This window comes from Dermacentor albipictus, chromosome 1 (genome assembly GCF_038994185.2).
Source record: "Dermacentor albipictus isolate Rhodes 1998 colony chromosome 1, USDA_Dalb.pri_finalv2, whole genome shotgun sequence".
Lineage (NCBI taxonomy): Eukaryota > Metazoa > Arthropoda > Arachnida > Ixodida > Ixodidae > Dermacentor > Dermacentor albipictus.
Genome location: NC_091821.1, coordinates 205168129 through 205190691, shown reverse-complemented (window position 1 = coordinate 205190691; position 22563 = coordinate 205168129). Strand labels below are relative to the sequence as shown.

The 22563-nt window shown below is 45.2% G+C and overlaps 1 long non-coding RNA gene across 1 annotated transcript; it reads left to right on the top strand.

Annotated features, from left to right (window-relative positions):
* The first annotated feature begins 14161 nt into the window (after positions 1 to 14161).
* Positions 14162 to 15635, top strand: LOC139056309 (uncharacterized). The gene is made up of 2 exons (XR_011512278.1): positions 14162 to 14246; positions 14311 to 15635. It is a non-coding gene; the product is annotated as an uncharacterized lncRNA (long non-coding RNA).
* The last annotated feature ends 6928 nt before the right edge of the window (positions 15636 to 22563 follow it).

Here is a 22563-nt window from a genome sequence, read left to right as displayed (position 1 = left end):
CACACACACAGACGGGCCGCGGCGTCCGCCATTTGCGTGCGCCGGCGCGATGGGTGTCTTGGGAACCGCGGAGCGGCGCGCCCGGTTCCTTGCAATACCTCCAGCTGGCGCTCGCCTCCGTCGCATCGTGGCCCACGCAAGAGGCCGCGTTTCTACCACAAAGCCTGTCTTCGTGCATAGCGTTCGCGGCCAGCGTTTCCCGGTAAACATTACGGTTACATGCGCTCCAGTTGCCGGGAAGCATGAGAAGCAGTGAGGAATCTCTGAATGCTATCGCGTTCCGCTCTTAAAGGCGAAGGCGTCCTCCAAATTTTTGAAGAGCGGCTGTCCAAGGGGAACTTCCCTGTCCAGGAGAAATCCTGGACATCAGTGTGCTCTCAAATACACCAAAAGAAAGAAAATGAGCTGTTGAAGAAATGAGCTTCAACTTAAAATGAAAAAAGAAGTAAACACATTATAAACGAACTAACGAAAAAAGTCGCAATTTCGCCCGCAAGGCGAAGCATCGATAACGATAGAAAATTAATGCACAGCTTTACGAAGTAAGGATAGTAGTTTCATCGGCCGTATAAATTTGGAAAAATTCGCTTACGAACTCAATTAACAAGCATATGGTGTTAGAGCGCTCGAGCAAACATGAACACATCACACTCGATGGAGCGCGGGCACTCGCTGTCAAAAGGCTGGAGTTACCAACGCGGCTGCGCAGCAGCGAGTGAAGTGACCTTCATGCGGTCCACCGCTTCAACGCAAGAGCGGCGAGTACTATCAGCGTGAAATGAAACATGAACAGCAGAGCGCGTGGCCCAAGCAAGGTATACTTAGTGCGTGCCGTCCGGTCATCACCATATTGACAGGCACGCACATCCGGTTTGGCCGCACCGCGCGATATTTTCGCTTCTGTTCTGGTTCTTACATTTGAAATGGGGAAAATAAATACGAAAGAGAAGCTAAAATATTGCAGTTTGCGGCGAGTGCTGTCGCGCAGTTCGCCGAAACCGTAAGTGCTATCGGCGCGATCCAGCAGTGCGCCGTGCAGTTTGCACCGATTCACTCATGTGGTTTGCCGCTTGTGAGCCACATTCGTTGTTTAAATCAGCAAGTTTGCACAGCGCGGTATGGCTGCAGCCGCGACGGTGGCCGGCGTGGGCGTGCCGAACGCGTTGGGCCGTTTGTTTGACTCACAAACGAGCGCCGTGCGGCCAAATAGGATGTGCGCGCTTGTCAATCAATGGTGATGACTGTACGGCGCGCACTACACCTTCACTTATGCTTGGGCCATGCGCTCCGCTGTTCACGTTTCATTTGACGTGGATAGTACACAGCGCATACAAAATTAATGAGCCGTCTGCAGATTATTCTCAAGATACGGTGCGCGCGACCGTACATCGAAGGCGCCCCTCTCCCTCACGCACTGCTTCCCCGCTTGCCTCCACAAATCTACAGCAAACGACGAGCGGCGACGGTGGTGCCGCCCTTGCACTTTTTACCGAACATCACGGCTAAGTTGGCGGATAATTATGGACATAGGGAGAGCGTCTCGTCACTGCCCGATCGCTCAACACGAGACGGCCGCCGTGGCCAGTCGCCTAGCTGAGGCTCACCTGCCCTGTTGTAAGACATGCTGTTTGCTGCGGCGAGCCCATCCTAACGTTTCGGCAATTTTCAGAACAGACGGGCGTCAGCAGACACGACACTTTCAAATCTCTCAGAGCTATTGGCCCTTATTTTACTGCGGACTACGGGTGCCGTAATTTTCACAAAGGCTTCTAAACAGGAAGCAGCCACTGCTTCGGACTGTCTGCCTCATCAATTCCTGAGTGTGATCAAATAACAATATGCGTTGCGTGATGACTGCAATACCATGATCGCAAGTTACTTCCAAACATCTCTTCAAAAAGTCGGACAGTCGGTCAACGAAAGTAAGTGAAACTTGCATCGTACAATAATATTGAAACTATAGTGATTGAGTGATAGGTGACGTAAAATAGTGCCTACCCTCTGCCGTACGTAGCCGTGGCCGTGCCACTTACTAGAAGATCTGGCTGGAAAACAACGGTGATCTCCACTGTTGCCTGGGCTGCAACAATTGTATGGCCTGCAAACAAGAAGATACACGATAGTGCTCTGTCTTGTTATTAGACAGTTTTAGTACTGCGTCATGACGATACGTACGCAGCACGCGAGTGCTTCGCGGAATGTAGGAGCGCGTGTCGCGTTAGGGCTTTTAGTACTGCGAAATGCCTACGTATGTATGAGGGCGAGCGTTATACCACTATGGTTAGACCAGTTAGACGCCGCGCGCGTCGTAGCGCATTGGCCGTGTCCGCCAGTACGTCGAACCGTCGGCCAAATTAGACGCTGTTGATCTCGCTAACGTGATGTAACGTGTGCGCGCGTTCCCGCTTTGTCGAACTATAGTTAGGCCTTTAAGAGACTACTTTTAAGGCGGATGAAATGCACGAATCATATCGAGAAAGATAAAAACCGAGTACTTGCTTTCTGGGGCTGGCACGGTCATTTGCGACAAACTGCGCCAAAAGCAGGTCGAGCCTTTCGCGCAAACAGCACACACGGAACCAGGCACGTACCCAGGATCTTTTTTCGGGGGGGGGGGGGGGGGCATCATCATCATCATCATCATCCTGTTTTATGTCCACTGCAGGACGAAGGCCTCTCCCTTCGATCTCCAATTACCCCTGTCCTGCGCCAACCGATTCCAACTAGCGCCCGCGAATTTCCTCATTTCATCGCTCCACCTAGTGTTTTGTCGTCCTCGATTGCGTTTCCCTTCTCTTGGTACCCATTCTGTAAACCTAATGGTCGAACGGTTATCTAACCGGCACATTACATGACCTGCCCAGCTACATTTTTTCCTCTTGATGTCAATTAGAATATCGTCTATACCCGTTCGCTCTCTGATCCAAACCACTCTCGTTCTCTCTTAACGTTATGCCAATCTTTGTTCGATCGCTCTTTGCGTGGTCCTTAACTTGCTCTCAAGTCTCTGCCCCATATGCACTGGCAAAATGCACTGGGAAATGCACTGGCAAATGCATTGGCACTGGACATATTGCACTGGCAAAATGCACTGATTGCACACCTTACTTTTCAATAATAATGGTAAGCTTCCAGTCAGGAGCTGGCAATGTCTGCCGTATGCGATCCAACCTATTTTTATTCTTCTGTGAATCTCCTTCTCATGATCAGGGTTCCCTCTGATTAATTGACCTAGGTAAACGTACTCCTTCACAGTCTCTAGTGGCCGACTGGCCATCCTGATCTCTTATTCCTTTGCCCGGTTATTTATCATTATCTTCATCTTCTGCATAATAATATTCAACCCCACTCTTACACTCTCTCTGTTAGGGTCTCCAATCATTTGTTGTAACTCGTCTGCATTGTTGTTGAATAGAACAATGTCATCGGCAAACCGAAGGTTACTGAGATAATTGCCGTCGATCTTTACTCCTAAGCCTTCCCAGCTTAATAGCTTGAATTCTTCTAAGCACGCAGAAAATAGCTTTGGAGAAATTGTGTCTCCCTGTCTGACCCCTTTCTCTCCAGGTATCCCCCTGCTTTTCTTGTGTAGAATTAAGGTAGCTGTAGAACCTCTGTACATATTCTAACGCGAAAGACGAGTCAGTAAGACAAGAAACTATTTACAGATTATATTTACAACAACGGTTGATGCGCTGACCGGTTAGATTCACAGCGCGAGCCTAGTTCGTTCTTCCTCCTCTTTTCTGGAGTGATGGCGCCTACGCGCCTCGTTCAAACAAACAAATACCTCACGCATGTAGCAATATTTTCCAAGCTTTTTACGTAAGCGTTCTGTACTCCTTGATTACGTAGTGCCTCTACGATTGCTGGTATCTCTACTGAATCAAATGCCTTTTTCGTAATCTATATAAGCCACATAGAGAGGCTTATTGTATTCTGCAGATTTCGAGATAACCTGATTGATGACATTGATGTGATCCATTGTAAGGTATCTCTTTCTGAAGCCAGCCTGTTCCCTTGGTTGACGAAATCCAGTGTTAACCTTATTCAATTGGAGATTATTTTGGTAAATATTTTATATAATACTGGGAGCAAGCTAATGGTCCCATAATTGTTCAATTCTTTAACGTCTCCTTTTTTTTTTGTGGATTAGTATAATGTCTGCATTCTTCCAGTTTTCTTGGACCCTTGCAGTCGATAGACACTACGTATAAAGAGCCGCCAGTTTTCCAAGCATTATGTCTCCTCCATCTTTGATTAAATCGACTGGTATTCCACCTTATCCTCCCGCTCTTCATCGTTTCATGTCTTGCAGGGCCCTTCTGACCTCATCGCTAGCTATAGGAGAGTTTCTGTATCCTGTTCATTACTGTTTCTAAGTGAACTATCGTGACTCCTCTGGGTAATGTATACAGGTCAGCTTAGAATTTTTCCCCTGCTTTTACTATATCTTCGAGATAGCTGATTATATTATCCTTCTTATCTTTTAGTGCATACATCATGGTTTGTCCTATGCCAGGTTTCTTTTTTTACTGATTTCAGGCTGCGTTCATTTTTTGCGGCTTCTTCAGTCTTTCTCATGTTATAGTTTCGAATATCAGTTATTTTCGCCTTGTTGATCAGTTTTGACAGTTCCGCGAATTGCGTAACGCTGTGCGGCCGCCAGTCCCATACAACCGCGTAGAGCGCAGGACTCTGCGATTCTAGACGTACTGCGCTCACTGCGAAAGGTTAGAAAAACACCCACATAAGCACAGCAGAGAAGTGGCTACGTGAGGCGGTTCGACCGATAACTGTAGAAGCGTCATTCAAAACAAGTAATTGTTCTCCACTTCCGGCGGCGTTTTCTCTACTTCCTTCTTAAATAAAAAGATGTTGCTCCATAAATATTCTCATAAACAACGGTTAACTTTTTTATTATTCGCTTTTGCTTGTAGTTTGGTTGTTGCCTTGGCTTTCTCCCTTAGTAGATCGCTTAATTTCTCAACTCCTTGCGATTTTTGTTTCCAGTTGACAATTTTGCACGAAAAGTGCTATACAGTTAGGGAAAGACAGACGAGGTAACGGGCGACAGTCATCTTGCTTATGGGTTTAAGGGTTATTGCAGGATTCCATGATGGACGCTCTTTCACATTATTTCATTTCCCACCTTATCTAGCCCATATCACGTGTATATGATTCCGGGCATCTGCCAGCGTCGCGGCGAGCCGTAACTCAAGGAAAAAATGAAGCAAAGGGATAAGTTAAACGCAATTGGCGTTTTCTCCGGCCGCAACTCGTTCCATGAGAGTACAGACCAGCTGAGTAACAGCCGCATCCCTCTCCTGGTCCCAGGATCAGCCTAAACAAAGAAGGCTGAACTAACAAAAGCAACAGCTATGCGCGTGACGGTTCAATAGATGGTGACAACTGATCGCATCTCGAGTTAATCGCGCGGGTGCGGAATCTACGAGAAAACTGTCCTTCACTATACAAGAGATGGCGATAACTACCGCCATCTAAAAGGAGTGAAAAAGGCAGCATAATGCTGACCGATGTACAGCTGTGAAGTCTCAACATTGATCTGGTGGAGCTTTAGGAATGTGTGAGGAGTGGTGGCGTGGGTGGGGAGGGGGGGGGGGGGGGGTATGCCACTTAATTTCGGGGGGGGGGCCGGGCCCCCCCGGGCCCCCCCTGGGTACGTGCCTGCACGGAACGCTTTCTCAAAAACAAAGTTCCTATTTTTTATATGCATTCCCAACGTGCAGGATCTGGGAATGGCTTCTGCGCGTTCACTTCACGCAGCCAAGCCACGTCGTAGGCCATTGAAAAGTACAGCCTTCCGCTGGTCGCCTTTGACGCTGCCATTTTGAGAAACTCTTTTCTTTCGCGCTCTCCCGAGCAAGCAAGAACCACGAGCGCAGCACGCAAGGCTCCCTACGTATACGCACGCAAGAATCGGATGCGTGCGTACGCAGCGGCTGCGTACGCATCACGCACTGTTCGTGTTGCGTTCTGCACATGCGCACTTTGCAAAACGTAGCGATCTGACGTACGCAACGCCGTTGCGTACGCTACGTACGCAGTACTAAAACTGTCTATTGTTTGTCCCCGTTTTTAGCGCTGTTAGTTTTTCCAAGTCATGCACCAGCTAGGTCACCGACCTATATGAATGCATCAATTCGTAAACGAAATTTTAGTTTTTTTTAATATCCTCGTTTATCAAAATAGCATAAGGAAGGATGATAGCATAAATTGATGCCAAGTGGCTGCATGCCTTAGTAATGAAAGTAGTCCTCGTTGTTAAAACATTCTTGTCCAGGAGTGCTAGGAGTTTGTCTTTGCGTGGTGTACAACTTCCATATATAAATATATATGACTATGAGGTCGTGCCAGACGGCATTTCGCATTCACAGCGGCGCCGCGCACGATCTGAAGTGGTCCACGTGGTGTGTCTTAAACCCTTTTTCGGACGCTGACGAACTTTCCTTATGTTGTTTTCTTTGTTACGAGTGCTTTTTTATTTCGTTTGTTTGCAGCATCGGGTCGATGCTTTTTTAAGAGGGGGTATTGACACGTGTACATACTTGTCCTTATCCGGGGCACGTTTCGCCGCCTAACAAATGTTATCGCACAGCGCGGCACGCGCCTGCATGTATCCGAAGTTTCTGGAAAGTTATCGATGCTTCTATCCACTGTCTGTTGTCGCCGAACCTTATGTTATCTGATTTCATCGCCTGACGCGAATAGTGTAGAACTTTGTGGAAGGCACGCGGGTCCCAACGATTAGTCTGGAACATTCGACGATTGTTGTATAAAAGCCGACCCGCTTGACCCGTTGATCAGATTTTCGACGATCGCTGACCGTGTTATTCAACGTCACGACCACGTGACAATATATATATATATATATATATATATATATATATATATATATATATATATATATATATGGGTTTTCTTCAAAGTTCAGCACGTAGGACCCGACGTAACATACGCAGGAAAGAGACGACGAACTTTTTGGAAAACTTCATTACTTCTTTAGAAAATAAGTCTTCCAAAAAGTTCGTCGATATATATATATATATATATACATATATATATATATATATATATATATATCAGGAGCGTAGCCAGGGGGGGGACCTTATGGGGCTTCAGCCCCCCCCCCCTTCCGAAATTTTTTCGTGCTGTCCACGCAACGCCGACCAAAGCCACTCCCCGGCGCCGGAAATCATTCTGGATTTTGTCTAGAATGTCTTTTTCCCGATGAAAAAGACACTTCACCGCGAACATTGCGAACTCGGGCTGGATTTTGCGGCAACGCCCATGTACCGGGAGCCACTACACAAGCAGCCCCACCCGAGCACAAAGTTTCAAGGGCGTTTTGATGGCGAGCGGGCTCGCCGCGGCAACTCGCAGAGGCCGCGGAATCTACGGAGCTCATGGATGTCAATTCCGAAACTTTATGGGAATAAATCGCATAAACTTTTGATGTAAAAGGTGCATTGACATTTTCAAAGCTGTGCATTAGATTTTCAATTGCGGAACTTTGTGGGTTTAATGCTGTTATAAATATTTGACGCCAAAGGTGCATTGATTTTTCTGAAGTCTTACATCCGAACATACGAGACAAGCCAAATCAATACACTGTCAGGTAAGTTCACAAAGCACGCAGCGAGGTCCGATGAGACGAAGCGTTGTGGTGGATCATTTGTGCCGACATGTCACATAAAAATATACCAACATTTTTTTTTTCACCTACGCCGAAGCAGCCATGCCAAGACCCTAAAGCCAGCCAAGGTAACTACGTTCTCATTTATTTTTTCTGCTTTTACTTTTATCCGCGCGGACACATTGAGCCTCTTCAATTTTTTTTTTTGTTCCCCTACCTGCGGGCTGCTGGAGCCAGTCAGAGCGCATACGTTTTTCTCGTGTTGCACCGACCACCGCGCGGCGCACTTTGCTGCGCGGTCGGTTTGCTCTGGCCGAGTGGATTTTCACCTAGCAGAGTTTTGGACACTTTCTGGCTAGCAAACGAGAAAAAGAAACAATGGTCGCTCGCCGCCATCACTGTGAGAACTCGACGGATTGCAGCGCGTTCGCTTGAGCGCAACCTCTTCGCAAAGTCTTATCTCACCGGCGTAGGATACCGAGCAGTATGCGTATGCTTCTCGGTGGACCAAGAGTCTCACGTTTTCTTCGATATTCCTTCGGTAGCCACATTAGGTGCCCAAAGTAGGCATTCGATTGCAGCCAACATACTTTCCTTTGCGTTTCTTCATTTCGGTGCCCCCGCCCCACCAAAGGAAAAAAAAAATACATTGTTACGGCGCAGTGAATTGTCGCATGGTGAAAGTTCGATTTTGTTACTTCTTTTGCGGAAAGTAATGGGCCATGGGACGCTTTAGTTGCCGGATACTCTTATTATATTAATGCGATATCAATTATATGGACATGCCAGGCACATCCCTGCCGTTGCCATTGTCCTCATGTTTCGTATAAAGTCCAAAGGCGATAACATCATGACCGAGTGCCGCATGCTGTATGCGCGAGTGAAAGCGTGGGGGTGGGGTGTTGAATCGGTGAGCCGACGATAATGACTCAGTCTTGTGTGCGCAAAGAAGAAAAGCAGGGGGCAAGTGATTCGCGCGTGATACATAGGGGGGAGTGGGTGGAAATTGGGGCGGGATCTAGTTTTCTGTGAATCTGTGATTGCGCAACATGTTTATTTGCCTTGTTTGACGCATTATATACAGTGACTTTTTCTTAGATACGTAGATTTATTGGAGACTTATAATTTAAATATCTTGTTGGGAGGTTTTGTGTATACGTGCAGTGAACTCTGTTTGCATTGACACTTTTTTGCCCTTGATCAAGCTGTATTTTCGCATTTGTATATCCCATTGTATCTTCGCATTTCTAATGTACGAGGGCGAGTCAAATAAAAGTGAGTCAAGCCATTCCGCGCAATAATGGTTCGGTTCATTACCTGCGAGGCATGCGCACAGTACACAGGCATCTCTCATTTGCAAAAGTGGTACGCAGGTGTGAGGATAAATGCTCTATAATGCTATCATACACTAGGTTGAACATGGTTTCGTGACATAAACGACGCTCCAAAAGTTGAACAGCGTGATGCCGCCAATTTTTTGACAGCTGACGGTATTTCCCAAAAAGAAATTAGTCGCCGTATGGCTGCCGTGTACGTTGAACATTGAATTTCATTATCCACTGTGAAGCGTTGGATCAAATGTTTCAAAGAAGGACGTGAAAGTTGCAAAGACGATCCAAGACCGAGCCAAAACTATCGTTTTGGCTCGGTCTTTTGGCCCAACAAAATTGCAAAGGTCGATGAGCTGAGGAGACAAGAACGGAGGATAAGCGTCGATGAACTTGCGCAGTACGTGAACATCAGTCACGTACGGTTCGGTTCACGCCATAATTCATGAACATCTCGGTTATCGGCTCTTTCGTGCGCAATGAATGCCCAAGATTTTGAACCATTGCCAGAAGATGGAGAAGGTCGGGGTTGCCTTGGCTCATCTGATCCGGTATCACAATGAGGGTGACGACTTCTCTGCAGTTGTGATCGGGGGCAAACCATGGTGCCACTACTACGAGCCTGACACACGAGGGCAAAACTTACAGTGGAAACATTCGAATTCACCATGCCCAAAGAAAGCAAAGGCCGTCATTTCCGCCGGAAAGGTGTTGTTGCCTTGTTTTTTTTCGATCATCAGGGGCCATTACTGATAGAATTTGCTAAATCTTGAGAGACTATCAATTGTTTAAACGCCGGAGCGGCTGCGTGTCGCAATCAAGAACAAACGACGTGGAAAATTGAGTAATGGAGTCATCGTGCTCCATGACAATGCCCGTCCCCACGTCGCTGATGTGGTTAATGCAAAACTGGTAAAGTTCGAGTGGGAAACGCTGCAACATCCGCCATGCAGCTCAGACCTGTCCCTTGCGGCTTCCACATCTTGGGCAGTTTAAACAAACTGCTCAAAGGAACCAGATTCGTGTGGGACTATAACGTGAAAGAGTGTATTGGAGACTTTTTGAAGCAGCAACCCAAGCAGTTTTATGAGACGGGAATCACGCGACTCGTTATTCAATGGAACAAACATCTAAATTCTCATGGAGACTACATTTAAATAATGTACCCCGTTTGTCATATATTCGCATTGGTTCATTTGACTCGCCCTCGTACATTTTGCAGAACTGCTTTTTATACGTGCTCTGTGTTACGACTATAATTTCGGTGCAATTACTCACGATACACGACCGGTGAAAGCTGCTCCTGCGCAATACATAGGAAGAAATGAGAGCGTCATTGACATTTTTCACTGGACGTTGCATATGTACAAGAATGTAAACACGGTTCTTGAATGACAAAGTTTCATTAACATATTTCTCCTCAACTTGTTCATTTCATGGCCTTTACATTTTTTTCATATCAACGACATGCACTACTTCGCTGGTTTCGAAGTGATATAGTTCTAAGGATCGTGTGATATTTTCTTTACTTGTTAAATAGACAAAAACATGGGAGCATTGATATCACTTATCTTGGGCAAAATTTTTGGCGCATACGAGTATATTATTTTATGAAAAATACATATTTTACTTGTTTTGACAGTGCGTAGTATTCAAGAATTCGTCTGCAGCATCTTTGGCCATGGCAATGCAATTATCATTCATGTATTTGATCCCTCGACAAATTGTTTAAGAGGAATATTTAGCTCAGGCCCAACTCCTACGTGGCCTATTCAAATACATGTAAAACGCAGATACACTTCTCTGAGATAACCCCTGCATCGCTTCTTATAAAATTTGTTGCATTTGAGAGAGAAAGTTAAATTGTAGTGTCTGTTGGAAGCTGAATTTCAGTTTAGGGCCTGAATATTGTTTAAAATATTTCGAAAATTGGAAAGTTCGAAAAACATAGAAGCCCGCGGCGTTTACAATCCAATAGCTCTGCATCAAGAACAGATATCGCGGTTCTGTAAACAGCACCTATTATGACGGTCAAAACGGGCAAATTTGGTGAATCGATTACGTTGTGTAAAAGGGTTTGCACAAGCCGTATTTCCATAATACTAAATTTTTTTTTGAGATTCATGTGTAACATACCAATGTTTTCCGCTGTAGATGTACTATTAGATGCAACTCACAGAATTATGATATCGTTTTTAATTGTTGAGTTAGAGAGTTTTAAACTTGACAGTCTCGTTTTCTGAAATTTCCCGGTTTGGCCAATTTTTATTAAATAATTCACAACGTAAATGAAAACTTCGAAACCAGCAGTCAATATAATTTACGTTTTCTTTTAAATGCAACAAACGTCGTTAAATTCGGGGCAGCGGTTCCCGAGAAAAGCGAATTCCCTTTCTAGATGTATTTAGATCGCAGCACCCGAGCTAAAGCATCCTCATAAGGAGGAGGCCGAGCTGTAATGTGAGCTAATGTGGGGATAGTTGTAGGCGGATCGGTTCTGAAGCCGCCGTCAGCACTGGCATCAGCCACTCAGTGCGACGGATCGCAAGAATGGGAAATTAAATGGAACATTACAAAACACGGACTCTGGCTAACCAGCTGACTCCCGGCTATCAGATCAGTCACACCGGTCTTGTATGAAGCTTTACGGCAACTCCGCCAAATCTGCTGCCTAACGTTGATCCGTTTTTGTGCTGCCGAGCGCTAGTACGAAAAAGTAAGAGGCACTCATGTCTCCTTAAGTGCATTGAATGCTAAAGCAGTATGACTTTTCCGCGCGGTATTTTTCACTTGGCCACCCATATTTTTGGGAGTGGTCCAGGTCGGTCTTGAACGTGGGTCAGCTCAGTTTTCGAATTGGGCAAAGTCAATTTTGGGGGTGGGCGAAGTCAATTTTGTGAGTGGGCCAGGTCGGTTTTTGAACGTGGACCAACTCTATCTTCAAATTGGGCAAAGTGAATTTTGGGGGTGGCCTACCCAAATTTTGGGAATGGGCCAAGCCAATTTTTGGAGTGGGCCAGGTCGGTTTTGAACGTGGGTCAACTCAATTTTCTAATTGGGCAAAATCAACTTTTTGGGTGTGGGCCACGGCGTACGTCCGACGTCGTGGCTGTTCACAGTGGGAGCCGCAGCAGATCCAACGCCGGGAATGTGACGTCATCACTTGGTCACGTGGCTTTTGATACCATCCCAAGTAACCACGGATATCCGTGGGACGTCCACCATAAGTCCCAACGTCCATCCATCCGGATATCCAACACGGACGTCCGTGGGACGTACAGGAGAAGTCCATATCCTGTTTGGATGTCCGAAGGACATCCCACCGGGATGTCCATGGGACATCCCATTTTGAACGTCCGCTGGCTGTCCATAAATAGGCATGCCCAGGATATACACTAGTGAGTTATATATAAACTAGCATAAATATATTGCCGGAAATTTTAGTTTGTTCATATTATATTTGTTTATTTTTGTTCTCTATCGGACACAGTTCATTCTTTTTTCAAAGCAATATAAATATATTTCCAACTTGATATCAATTCTGCCCACTTTAACATCGCAGTATTAAAATACGATTTTTTTTTTCTATCGGTGGGTCATACAAACAATTTGTAGTTTGCTTTAAAAAAAATGCTTGTGGATGACTAGCAGAATATATAAGCGCCCATTTGAAGCCACTTATTCGACCTAGAGCCAAGCACTCAAGTTATCCCTCATTATGAAAAGTTCCTGATCATAGAGTTTTGGTCCTGACCTCCGAACATGTAGGTTCAGGTTTATCATTGAAACAGGAAGTAAAACACGTTGTTGGGCTAGTTGGTGCATTGTATTAAGAAAAAAAACAGCAAAAAAAAAAGACGGACACAGGAAACATACACAAGACAGGACTCTTCCAGCCTCTTTCCTGTCTTCTCGTATGTTTCCTGTGTGCGCCTGTTTTTGGCTGGTTTCTTAAAACAGGAAGTTGTCTGCAGTGTTCAATTGTGCATACAATAATATCATTATAGGTAACAAAAACAAATCTCAAAGGCTACGCTTTTGGTGGCTGCGTGCGTTGAAAGCGATTACGAAAGCTATAATGCGTCAGAGCCGCCATGCATTGACAGTAATCTCAAAGGCTATGTTTTTCTGGCGCCGACAGCTTTAGCAGAAACTAAAAACTCGAAAATCAGATACCAAATATTCCCAGAATAAGTAAATATTTCACTGTGTAATAATAGAATATTTTAAAAACCTATTTATGTTTGCGTAGACGCACGTGGAAGTGTTACAACCTTGGCAAAGCAGAACGCTGCAGTCATCCAATCCAAGCTCTAGCCATCGTCGCCACGCCATTTTAACGCGATAGCGTTAAGGAGCTCGTGTCGCAGAAAAGCCGGTGTCGTCGGTGTCGGCGTCGGGTGTCGGCGTCGGCGGCGTTGACCGTGAGCGATAAATCACGGCAGGCGCTTCATAAATAAAAAGCAACTTCCAAGATTGGCCCGGTGGGAATCGAACCCGGGTCTCCGGAGTGTGAGACGGAGACGCTACCACTCAGCCACGAGTTCGATGCTTTCAAGCGGTGCAAACGCGCCTCTAGTGAATGCGGTGTTGCCTTCGAAACGAGCCGTGGAAAGTTATACTGCGGTGTATATCGGTAATTATGAACATGTAACGTACAGAAGTCACAATTACACGAGTTGCGAAGTGCGTTTCCGCTGCATTTCTTCTGCGCTTTCCGCACACGCAGAGCCATCTTGCGGCAAACACAGAAGACCCCCTCCTCTCAATGTACGGCGCTGCCCCGACAGGAGGCGCGCCGCCCGCGCATTGGGACCGCTGCCAGGCGCGTCGCGGGACTCCCTCTCCCCTGACGACGCTTCGCCGTGCTCCCGGTTTAGATTACTATCTATCTCTCTGCCCGTGCCGATCACGACGTTTGGCTGGCGTAGATCGTTTCCCCTCCGAGACACCGAGTTCTTTGGTTCGTTTCGTTCGCTCAGGCGCACGTTTCGTTGCCGCGCCGAACGCTGCGTTGCTCGACGCTCACCGCGTGATAGGTGGGCGCTAAGTCCGATGCGGGGCGCATCGTAAGTGATTGCTGTGCCGTAGCGCATTGTCTTATACCCCTTGGCGGGTCGACGGGAACGCTGTCGCGTCCCACTCTTGAAGGCGAAGCTTAAGCGTCCTCCAATTTTTTTCATTCTGCGATCGTTTTAAGGGCAGCGGAGCAGCGTTTGTCACCTTCCGTGCCTGCCGAAGTCTCCTACTCAGCTACCAAGGTATGACAGCTACATCGATTTCTTTTTTAATTCGTTTGGGTATTGAAATGTGTTTTCTTCACAGGTGCCAGGATGCCTAGACTGCGGGAGAAGCCGCACGCGCGAAAAAGAGCGTCGCTGGAAACAAAGACGATATTCGAGGACTTCGGATCTCGCACCGGCAGCCAGCAGTCAACAGCTCGAGAATTCGCAACTCTAGAACTGTGCAGTGGCGCGCATACCCCGCACGCATGCATTAACATGTGCGTTCGGGCTGTCCCTGCAAACATTTGTACGCCTTGTGATGCTGGTCGCTGCACCGAGGCAACGCCTGACCGAGGCGGCATCGGAAGTTCAGGACGGTGGTTGTGACACTACGCTCACTAAGGACAATGTGCCTTGTTTCCCTGATGGATATACTCTACGTGACGCTTCGGATGGTTCACTTCGCTGTGAGAACGGAACAGGATCCCTTAGGAGAGGTGTACGCACAAGTCAATGCGGGTTTTCTGGTAAGCAGGACCCCGGAGTCTACATTTTTCTTTAGCTACCGCGGACTCTTCATTGGCGCCCTTTTGATTCTCCTGGCAAAGAGCTTCTCCTGGCTAATGCGCTCATGATCAGAGCTGTAGCCGTCAGTAGCAGCAAGATCGCCTGCTGATCTCTACGAAAAATAAAAAGCTCCTTTTAAAAAAGTGAAGAATATATTAGTTGTTTTTATCTACAAGTTTGTTTAATATCGTGAGAATATGGTCACTACGGCCACGGCGGGGACATTGTAAACGAGAGTACGCATTCGATGGCCAAGTGAGTTTTAATAATTGTAAGAACGCACTACGCCACGAGAAAGAGCTATTGTTTAAAGAAAGTGAAGAATATATTGATTGTTCTTCACTAATAGTTCGTTTAGCTACGTCAGAATGTGGAGACATTGGGAACGAGAGTACGCATTTGACGGCAAGTTGACTTACGAGAACGCACTACGTCGCGAATAACATTTAAGCTGCAATACCATTAAGCATGTCCGTGTGGCACCCCGCGAATGACAAGTTTAAGGCATTAGCCAGTTAATGTCATTTTTTGTGCCCGTGTCGCAGAGTGCTAGTGAAGTGATGTAGTCAAGATTAATTCCTTCATGTCATTTCTGTTGCTTTCGCTGCTTAATAATGCTAATTGATGTGTTTTTGCTCTTTCTTTTTATTCCATGCTGCAAACTCAAATGTCAAAGCAGGGTGGGCAATAAGTATTTTTGTTCTGCTGTTCTCTACCTTGTTGTTGGGCTATTGAAATTGCAAGTTTTCTTCTTTATCCGTGTATTTATTTGTTCTTTGAACAGTACGCATATATCTGCTTATTGGTCTTTTTATGTATATGTATAAGGTGACAATAAACGTTTAATTGTATTTGGAAGTTGGTGTAAGTTCATTTCTCGTTTATTTAAAACAAGAATGCATTCAAGCATTAGACCAATGTAATATATATAATGGTCCGGTGCTTGAATGTGTCCCGGCCACTATTGTCGCTTCAAGGCATGTGTATATCTGGAATATCCCCGGGAAGACACACACACACACACACGCACACACACATATATATATATATGAATAAATATATATATATGAATATATATATTTATATATACATATATATATATATATATATCCTGAACGTCCCCTGAATGTCCATGCTGGATGTCCGCGTCGGACGTACTACGGATGCCAAAGCAATTACCTTTGGATTTCCCAGGGACGTCCCTCGGACGTACGTCGGACATTCATGGATATCCCACGGACATCCCGAATATCCAGAAAGGACGTCCGTCGGACGTCGCCCGGATATCCGTGGTTACTTGGGATCATCATCATCAGCAGCAGCAGCCTGGCTACGCCCACTGAAGTGCAAAGGCCTCGTCCATAATTCTCCAACTACCCCGGTCATGTGCTAATTGGGGCCATGTTGTCCCTGCAAACTTCTTGATCTCATCCGTCGACCTAACTTCCTGCCGCCCCCTGTTATGCATCCCTTCTCTTGTAATCCCGTCCGTAACCCTTAATGACCATCGGTTATCTTCCCTCCTCATTACATGCCCTGCCCATGCCCATTTCTTTTTCTTGATTTCAACTAAGATGTCATTAACTCGCGTTTGTTCCCTTACCCAATCTGCTCTCTTCTTATCGGCCCCCCCCCCCCTCCTTAACGTTACACCCATCATTCTTCTTTCCATAGCTCATTGCGTCTTCCTCAATTTAAGTAGAACCCTTTTCGTAAGCCTCCAGCTTTCTGCCCCATACGTGAGTACTGGTAAGACACAGCTGTTATACAATTTTCTCTTGAAGGATAATGGAAACCTGCAGTTCGTGATCAGAGAATGCCTGCCAAACGCACCCCAGCCCATTCTTATTCGTCTGATTATTTCAGTCTCATGATCCGGATCATGATCCGGATCATGAGACACGTAGCCGCAGGACAAGAAGCTACGTGAAGCTTAGCTCGCGAAACATAAAATCGGCAAACAGTCATCGGCTACAACTCGGGTATGCAGCAAGCACAGACGCGAGGAAGATTTCTGCTACGGCGCCCGGTCCTCGATGTTCTGAAAACGCGCACTGAGACGCTCGCCCGAGTCCGCTGCCCGACTAATGTCATGACAGTTTGGTCTATGAACTTGTCGATTCTATAGATACTGGCAAGTTCAATGGAGTGGAAAGGCAGCGGTAAGAAGCACATTTTAAAAAAGCATGGCATATGGTCACGTTTGTGTTATGAATTAATGCACTGGATCACAAAACAGGAGCAGCGGGAAATTGCGCGCTGACAACACCGATAAACATACAGTGCGACGCAACTCGAGAAATAATATTGAAATGTCAAAGAATTTAGAAGAAAAAAAAAAGATTGAATCGTCGCGACGGCACACACAGTCCCCGCAGGCATCGAAGTCTCTACAATGAAATTATTTCTGAAAAGCTCTGATAGCGCCCACGCAATAATGGTTGCTTGTATACTGCAAATGCTCATATTCTGCGGCCTGAAGCTCATGGCACGGTGCAAAAACGCGCGCGCGGAGAAAGCGAAACAGTGCGCGGACAAGCATGCAGACGCGCAGTCGGTCGCTGCGAATCTGCGCGATCGCTGCATTGAGGCTTCGTTCTATTACACTCCATTTAGTTATACAGACACTATAAGAACATAGTTCACATAGTTTGCTCAGAGCGTTTACCTGTACCTTTCACGCAAGAAGCCGGTTCGGGAGACTCCATCGCGGCGACCGGGCGCAGTGGCGTTCAGTGTACGTATTCGGTAAAGAGATAGCGTCTGTAAACGATTGTGTGCTTTCAGTTTCCCCAAGATTATTATTTAGACAGTAAGAAACTTCTCTCGTTTCGAAAGTACTTACAGAAATGTCCGGGAGAGCTCGCGCGTGGTGTTTTCAGTGAGCGCTGACAGCAAAACCTATGAGGAGCGCGCCACGTGATCCCTCATACTACGCCAGCGAGGCGCTTCCGATAGATGGCGACTCCGTAACTCCTCGCCGCCAATATTCAGCAAGTTGGTCGCGCACGCTGGCTCCGCGTCAGAGCGTACGTCATGGCTCTTTTGCGAACACGTGACCACTTTGTTTTCATTCCCGTTTCTCCCGTCTCGTTGCTCTCTGGAACCGAAACTTCGACTGGTCGCTACAAAAAAGACTGCAAATAATTACCTGTCGCGCTCTGAAGTAAATAAGGTTTCGTGCCGTGATTACTGGGTCATTAACTACTTATTAAAGCAGAAAAAAACACGTGGATTTTTTTTGTGTCAGTACTCCTTTAAGACTTAGTATATATATATATATATATATATATATATATATATATATATATATATATATATATATATATATATATATATATATATATATATAAACGAGAAGAACGGGGGGTTAACAGAGGGGCCCGATTTTTATTAGTGATATCATAAGAAGTCAACAAGCACTGACACTAAGGACAACATAGGGGAAAATACTTGTGCTAAATAGATGAAGTAAAAAAACGATAAATTAATGGAAATGAAAACAACTTGCCGCAGGTGGGGAACGATCCCACGAAATGCGAAGGTTGTGGGATCGTTCCCCACCTGTGGCAAGTTGTTTTTTTCTCCACTTTCATTTCCATTAACTTATCGTTTCTTTACTTCATTTATTTAGCACAAGTATTTCCCCCTATGTTGTCCTTCGTGTCAGCTTTTGTTGGCTTCTTATGATATGACTATATATATATATATATATATATATATATATATATATGGGATTCAAGGGGAAAAAATTATGGGGTTTTATGTGCCAAAACCACTTTCTGATTATGAGGCACGCCGTATTGGAGAACTCCGGAAATTTCGACCACCTGGGGTTCTTTAACGTGTACCTAAATATAAGTACACGGGTGTTTTCGCATTTCGCCCCCATCGAAATGCGGCCGCCGTGGCCGGAATTCAATCCCGCGACCGTGTGCTCAGCAGCCTAACACCATAGCCACTGAGCAACCACGGCGGGTCATTCAAGGGAAAGTTCTCTAGGTCCGGTGTATAGGTAGTTGAAGAAACCAAGGAGCACACTTACGAAAATTACATCTTTTAATGTTTTAACGTTTCGGCCGTGGCACGGCCTTCGTCACCTGTTTATTCTGACGAAGGCCGTGCCACGGCCGAAACGTTAAAACATCAAAAGATGCAATTTTCCTAGCTCCTTCGTTTCTTCAACTATACATATATATATGGGTCATTCCATCTCAAGTGTACTCGGTGTTTTATCGACCATCTGCGATTCTGCTGAAAAAAATCATACTGTTTTACCTCAAAGTGCGAAGTAATTATTCAAGCGATTTCTCTTGAAAAAAAAATTTCTAATGCCCTGAGGACGCTTTGAAGATTGCGCACACAAGTGAAACTGTGCCAGGTAGAAAAATTTCTACAAAGTTATTGCTTTGACCTGTTACTGCGAATATTTTTTGAAATAGTCGCCAGACGGTGCTCTTTCGTGACTATTGTCGTTTATTACTTTTTGTTTTAATATACATAATTTTTAGCCGTAAGGAAAAGTCGACAATTGCCCCTTTTTAAATATTTTTTATAAAAGAAAGTAACGTTTCCACGAGGAATATATTGACAATAGGGGCTTGGTATGTGTGTATACTAGATGATAAAAATATTTGTATAAGAAATAAAGCCTAAGCTTTCGCTTAATGTCATGGTAAAAATGAAAAAAATTACGTTCTGACTCAATTTGTGGCTTCATTTTCGCAATGTAGCGTTCCAAGTAAAAATATGGCATAGTCGGCATCGGATAGTATGCTTTGCTGTCTATCTATGTACAAAGATTCAAAAGATTAAATTTTCTTTTAAGCGAGAAAAAAATTTTTGAACTGCACAATCACAAGGTTGCGCGGAGCATCTCTTTGCTTCGCCTTCACTGCATAGCACGTCGGCCGGTGTTTCAGTCTCGCTCATTTTACGCGCTTCTTCTTTTTCTTTGTGAAGACGAGGCCTTTTTTGGCGACTTCAGGTTGATTTGCGGTTCGTGGGGACTGAGTTTCTGGCCATTGTCATCTTGTAAGATTATATAATTGCAGGCCTTCTAGTGCACGTAGGACAAGAAATAGGCGTCTGAGTTAAGCTTGGAACGAAAAATATGCAGAAAGTTAGTGTGCTAATATATACGGAGAAGTTATAACGCGTAAGTCTTAAAAAATACGGCGAAATAAATTCGATCAACATGCCACCAGTCACTAAAAACGCGCCAGAACAGGAACCAGAACTGTAGCTTTATTCAACGAACAGGCGATTTCTGGCGTTCTGCTAAACCTAAAACAACGAAAAAGGCCACTGGCCGGCTTGATACCTAGAATGTCTGCGAAGCGGCCTTAAATGTCTGGTTGGAACACGTATTCGTATCGTAAACGCGTCCCGCGATGCCACCCACCGAGGCTGGGAAAGCGACGTCAAGACGACGGGAGGAGCGTGCATTACGAGCAGACGATAGGTGTGTCGTCTGTTACTGCTCCGCTTTATCCCAGGCAAAGCTACAGCTGTCACAGAAGCAAACCGGCGTTCATGTTTACAGTTTCTTTCCGATGATCGAGGTGTGAAGAAAATGTATCAAGTCGACAGACTGGACGACAGCTTTGGTGCGTCTTCAGCTTCTGGGAATTCAGGTACATGGATTTGCGTAATAATTCATGGCACGTTTAAACTACACGATGTCTCTAGTTCATGTTTTTCCTCTCCAGGACAAGGGGTGATTTTAACGCCATTGTGTTGCCGGATGCACATAAAAATTCTAGCCTTACATTCGTAGGAGGACGAAAAAACGGGGCCGTAAAGTTGAATTGCGTTTCTTGCTCTTTTTGCGTGGCACAGGTGGCTTATAAAGCCACAGTACTGGTTCCTGTTCTGGCGCGTTTTTAGTGACTGGTGGCATGTTGATCGAATTTATTTCGCCGTATTTTTTAAGACTTACGCGTTATAACTTCTCCGTATATATTAGCACACTAACTTTCTGCATCTTTTTCGTTCCAAGCTTAACTCAGACGCCTATTTCTTGTCCTACGTGCACTAGAAGGCCTGCAATTATATAATCTTACAAGATGACAATGGCCAGAAACTCAGTCCCCACGAACCGCAAATCAACCTGAAGTCGCCAAAAAAGGCCTCGTCTTCACAAAGAAAAAGAAGAAGCGCGTAAAATGAGCGAGACTGAAACACCGGCCGACGTGCTATGCAGTGAAGGCGAAGCAAAGAGATGCTCCGCGCAACCTTGTGATTGTGCAGTTCAAAAATTTTTTTCTCGCTTAAAACAAAATTTAATCTTTTGAATCTTTGTACATAGATAGACAGCAAAGCATACTATCCGATGCCGACTATGCCATATTTTTACTTGGAACGCTACATTGCGAAAATGAAGCCACAAATTGAGTCAGAACGTAATTTTTTTATTTTTACCATGACATTAAGCAAAAGCTTAGGCTTTATTTCTTATACAAATATTTTTATCATCTAGTATACACACATACCAAGCCCCTATTGTCAATATATTCCTCGTGGAAACGTTACTTTCTTTTATAAAAAATATTTAAAAAGGGGCAATTGTCGACTTTTTCTTACGGCTAAAAATTATGTAAATTAAAACAAAAAGTAATAAACGACAATAGTCACGAAAGAGCACCGTCTGGCGACTATTTCAAAAAATATTCGCAGTAACAGGTCAAAGCAATAACTTTGTAGAAATTTTTCTACCTGGCACAGTTTCACTTGTGTGCGCAATCTTCAAAGCGTCCTCAGGGCATTAGAAATTTTTTTTTCAAGAAAAATCGCTTGAATAATTACTTCGCACTTTGAGGTAAAACAGTATGATTTTTTTCAGCAGAATCGCAGATGGTCGATAAAACACCGAGTACACTTGAGATGGAATGACCCATATATATATATATATATACACTACACAACTGGTACCTGCAGAAGTGGGTACAGTGCAAGAAGGAGGCGAGGACAAGAAACAAGTGCGCGCGACCCTCCCCCGGAGCATCGCGCGCGACGGACGACGGCTCGTTTTCACCCTGCTTCCCCCCTTCGAGTGCGCGAGATTGAGCCGCTCGCTCATACAGCGTACAGCGACGATATTATCGCCCTTGGACTTTCTACGGAACCTCACGGCGATGCCGACGGCAGAAACGCGCCTGCAGTGTCCATATAATTGCTGTGCCAATAAAACAATAAAAATACTGCGCACCAAGCTTGTGGGTCATGACGAGGCTACGCTTGCCGAAGTGATATGGAACGAAAAATGTCAGGCGTAATGTTAAGAGACAGGAAGAAAGCGACGTGGATCAGAGAGCAAACGGGGATAGCCGATATTCTAATTGACATTAAGAGAACGAAATGGAGCTGGGCTAGCCATGTAATGCGTAGGATGGATAACCGGTGGACCATTAGAGCTACAGAATGAATGCCAAGAGAAGGGAAGCACGGTGGAGGACGGCATAAAGCTAGGTGGGTGATAAAATTAGGAAATTTGCAGGTGCAAGTTGGAATCAGTTGGCGCGCGGGACAGAGGTAATTGCATGGAGATCGCAGGGAGAGGCCTTCGTCTTGCAGAGGACATAAAGATAGGCTGATGATGAAGTTCGTTAATGCGCTTTCTGTTACTTACCTAAACACGTCAACATTTATAAAGGTGCATTACTTGCCCTAAAGTTAAATGGCGACAATTTGCACTAAACAGTAATAATTAATATGATGCCTAAATTAATGCGAGGCCTAAACTTGTAACATATGTAACTGCAGCGCAAACTAGCTGCCACGTTAC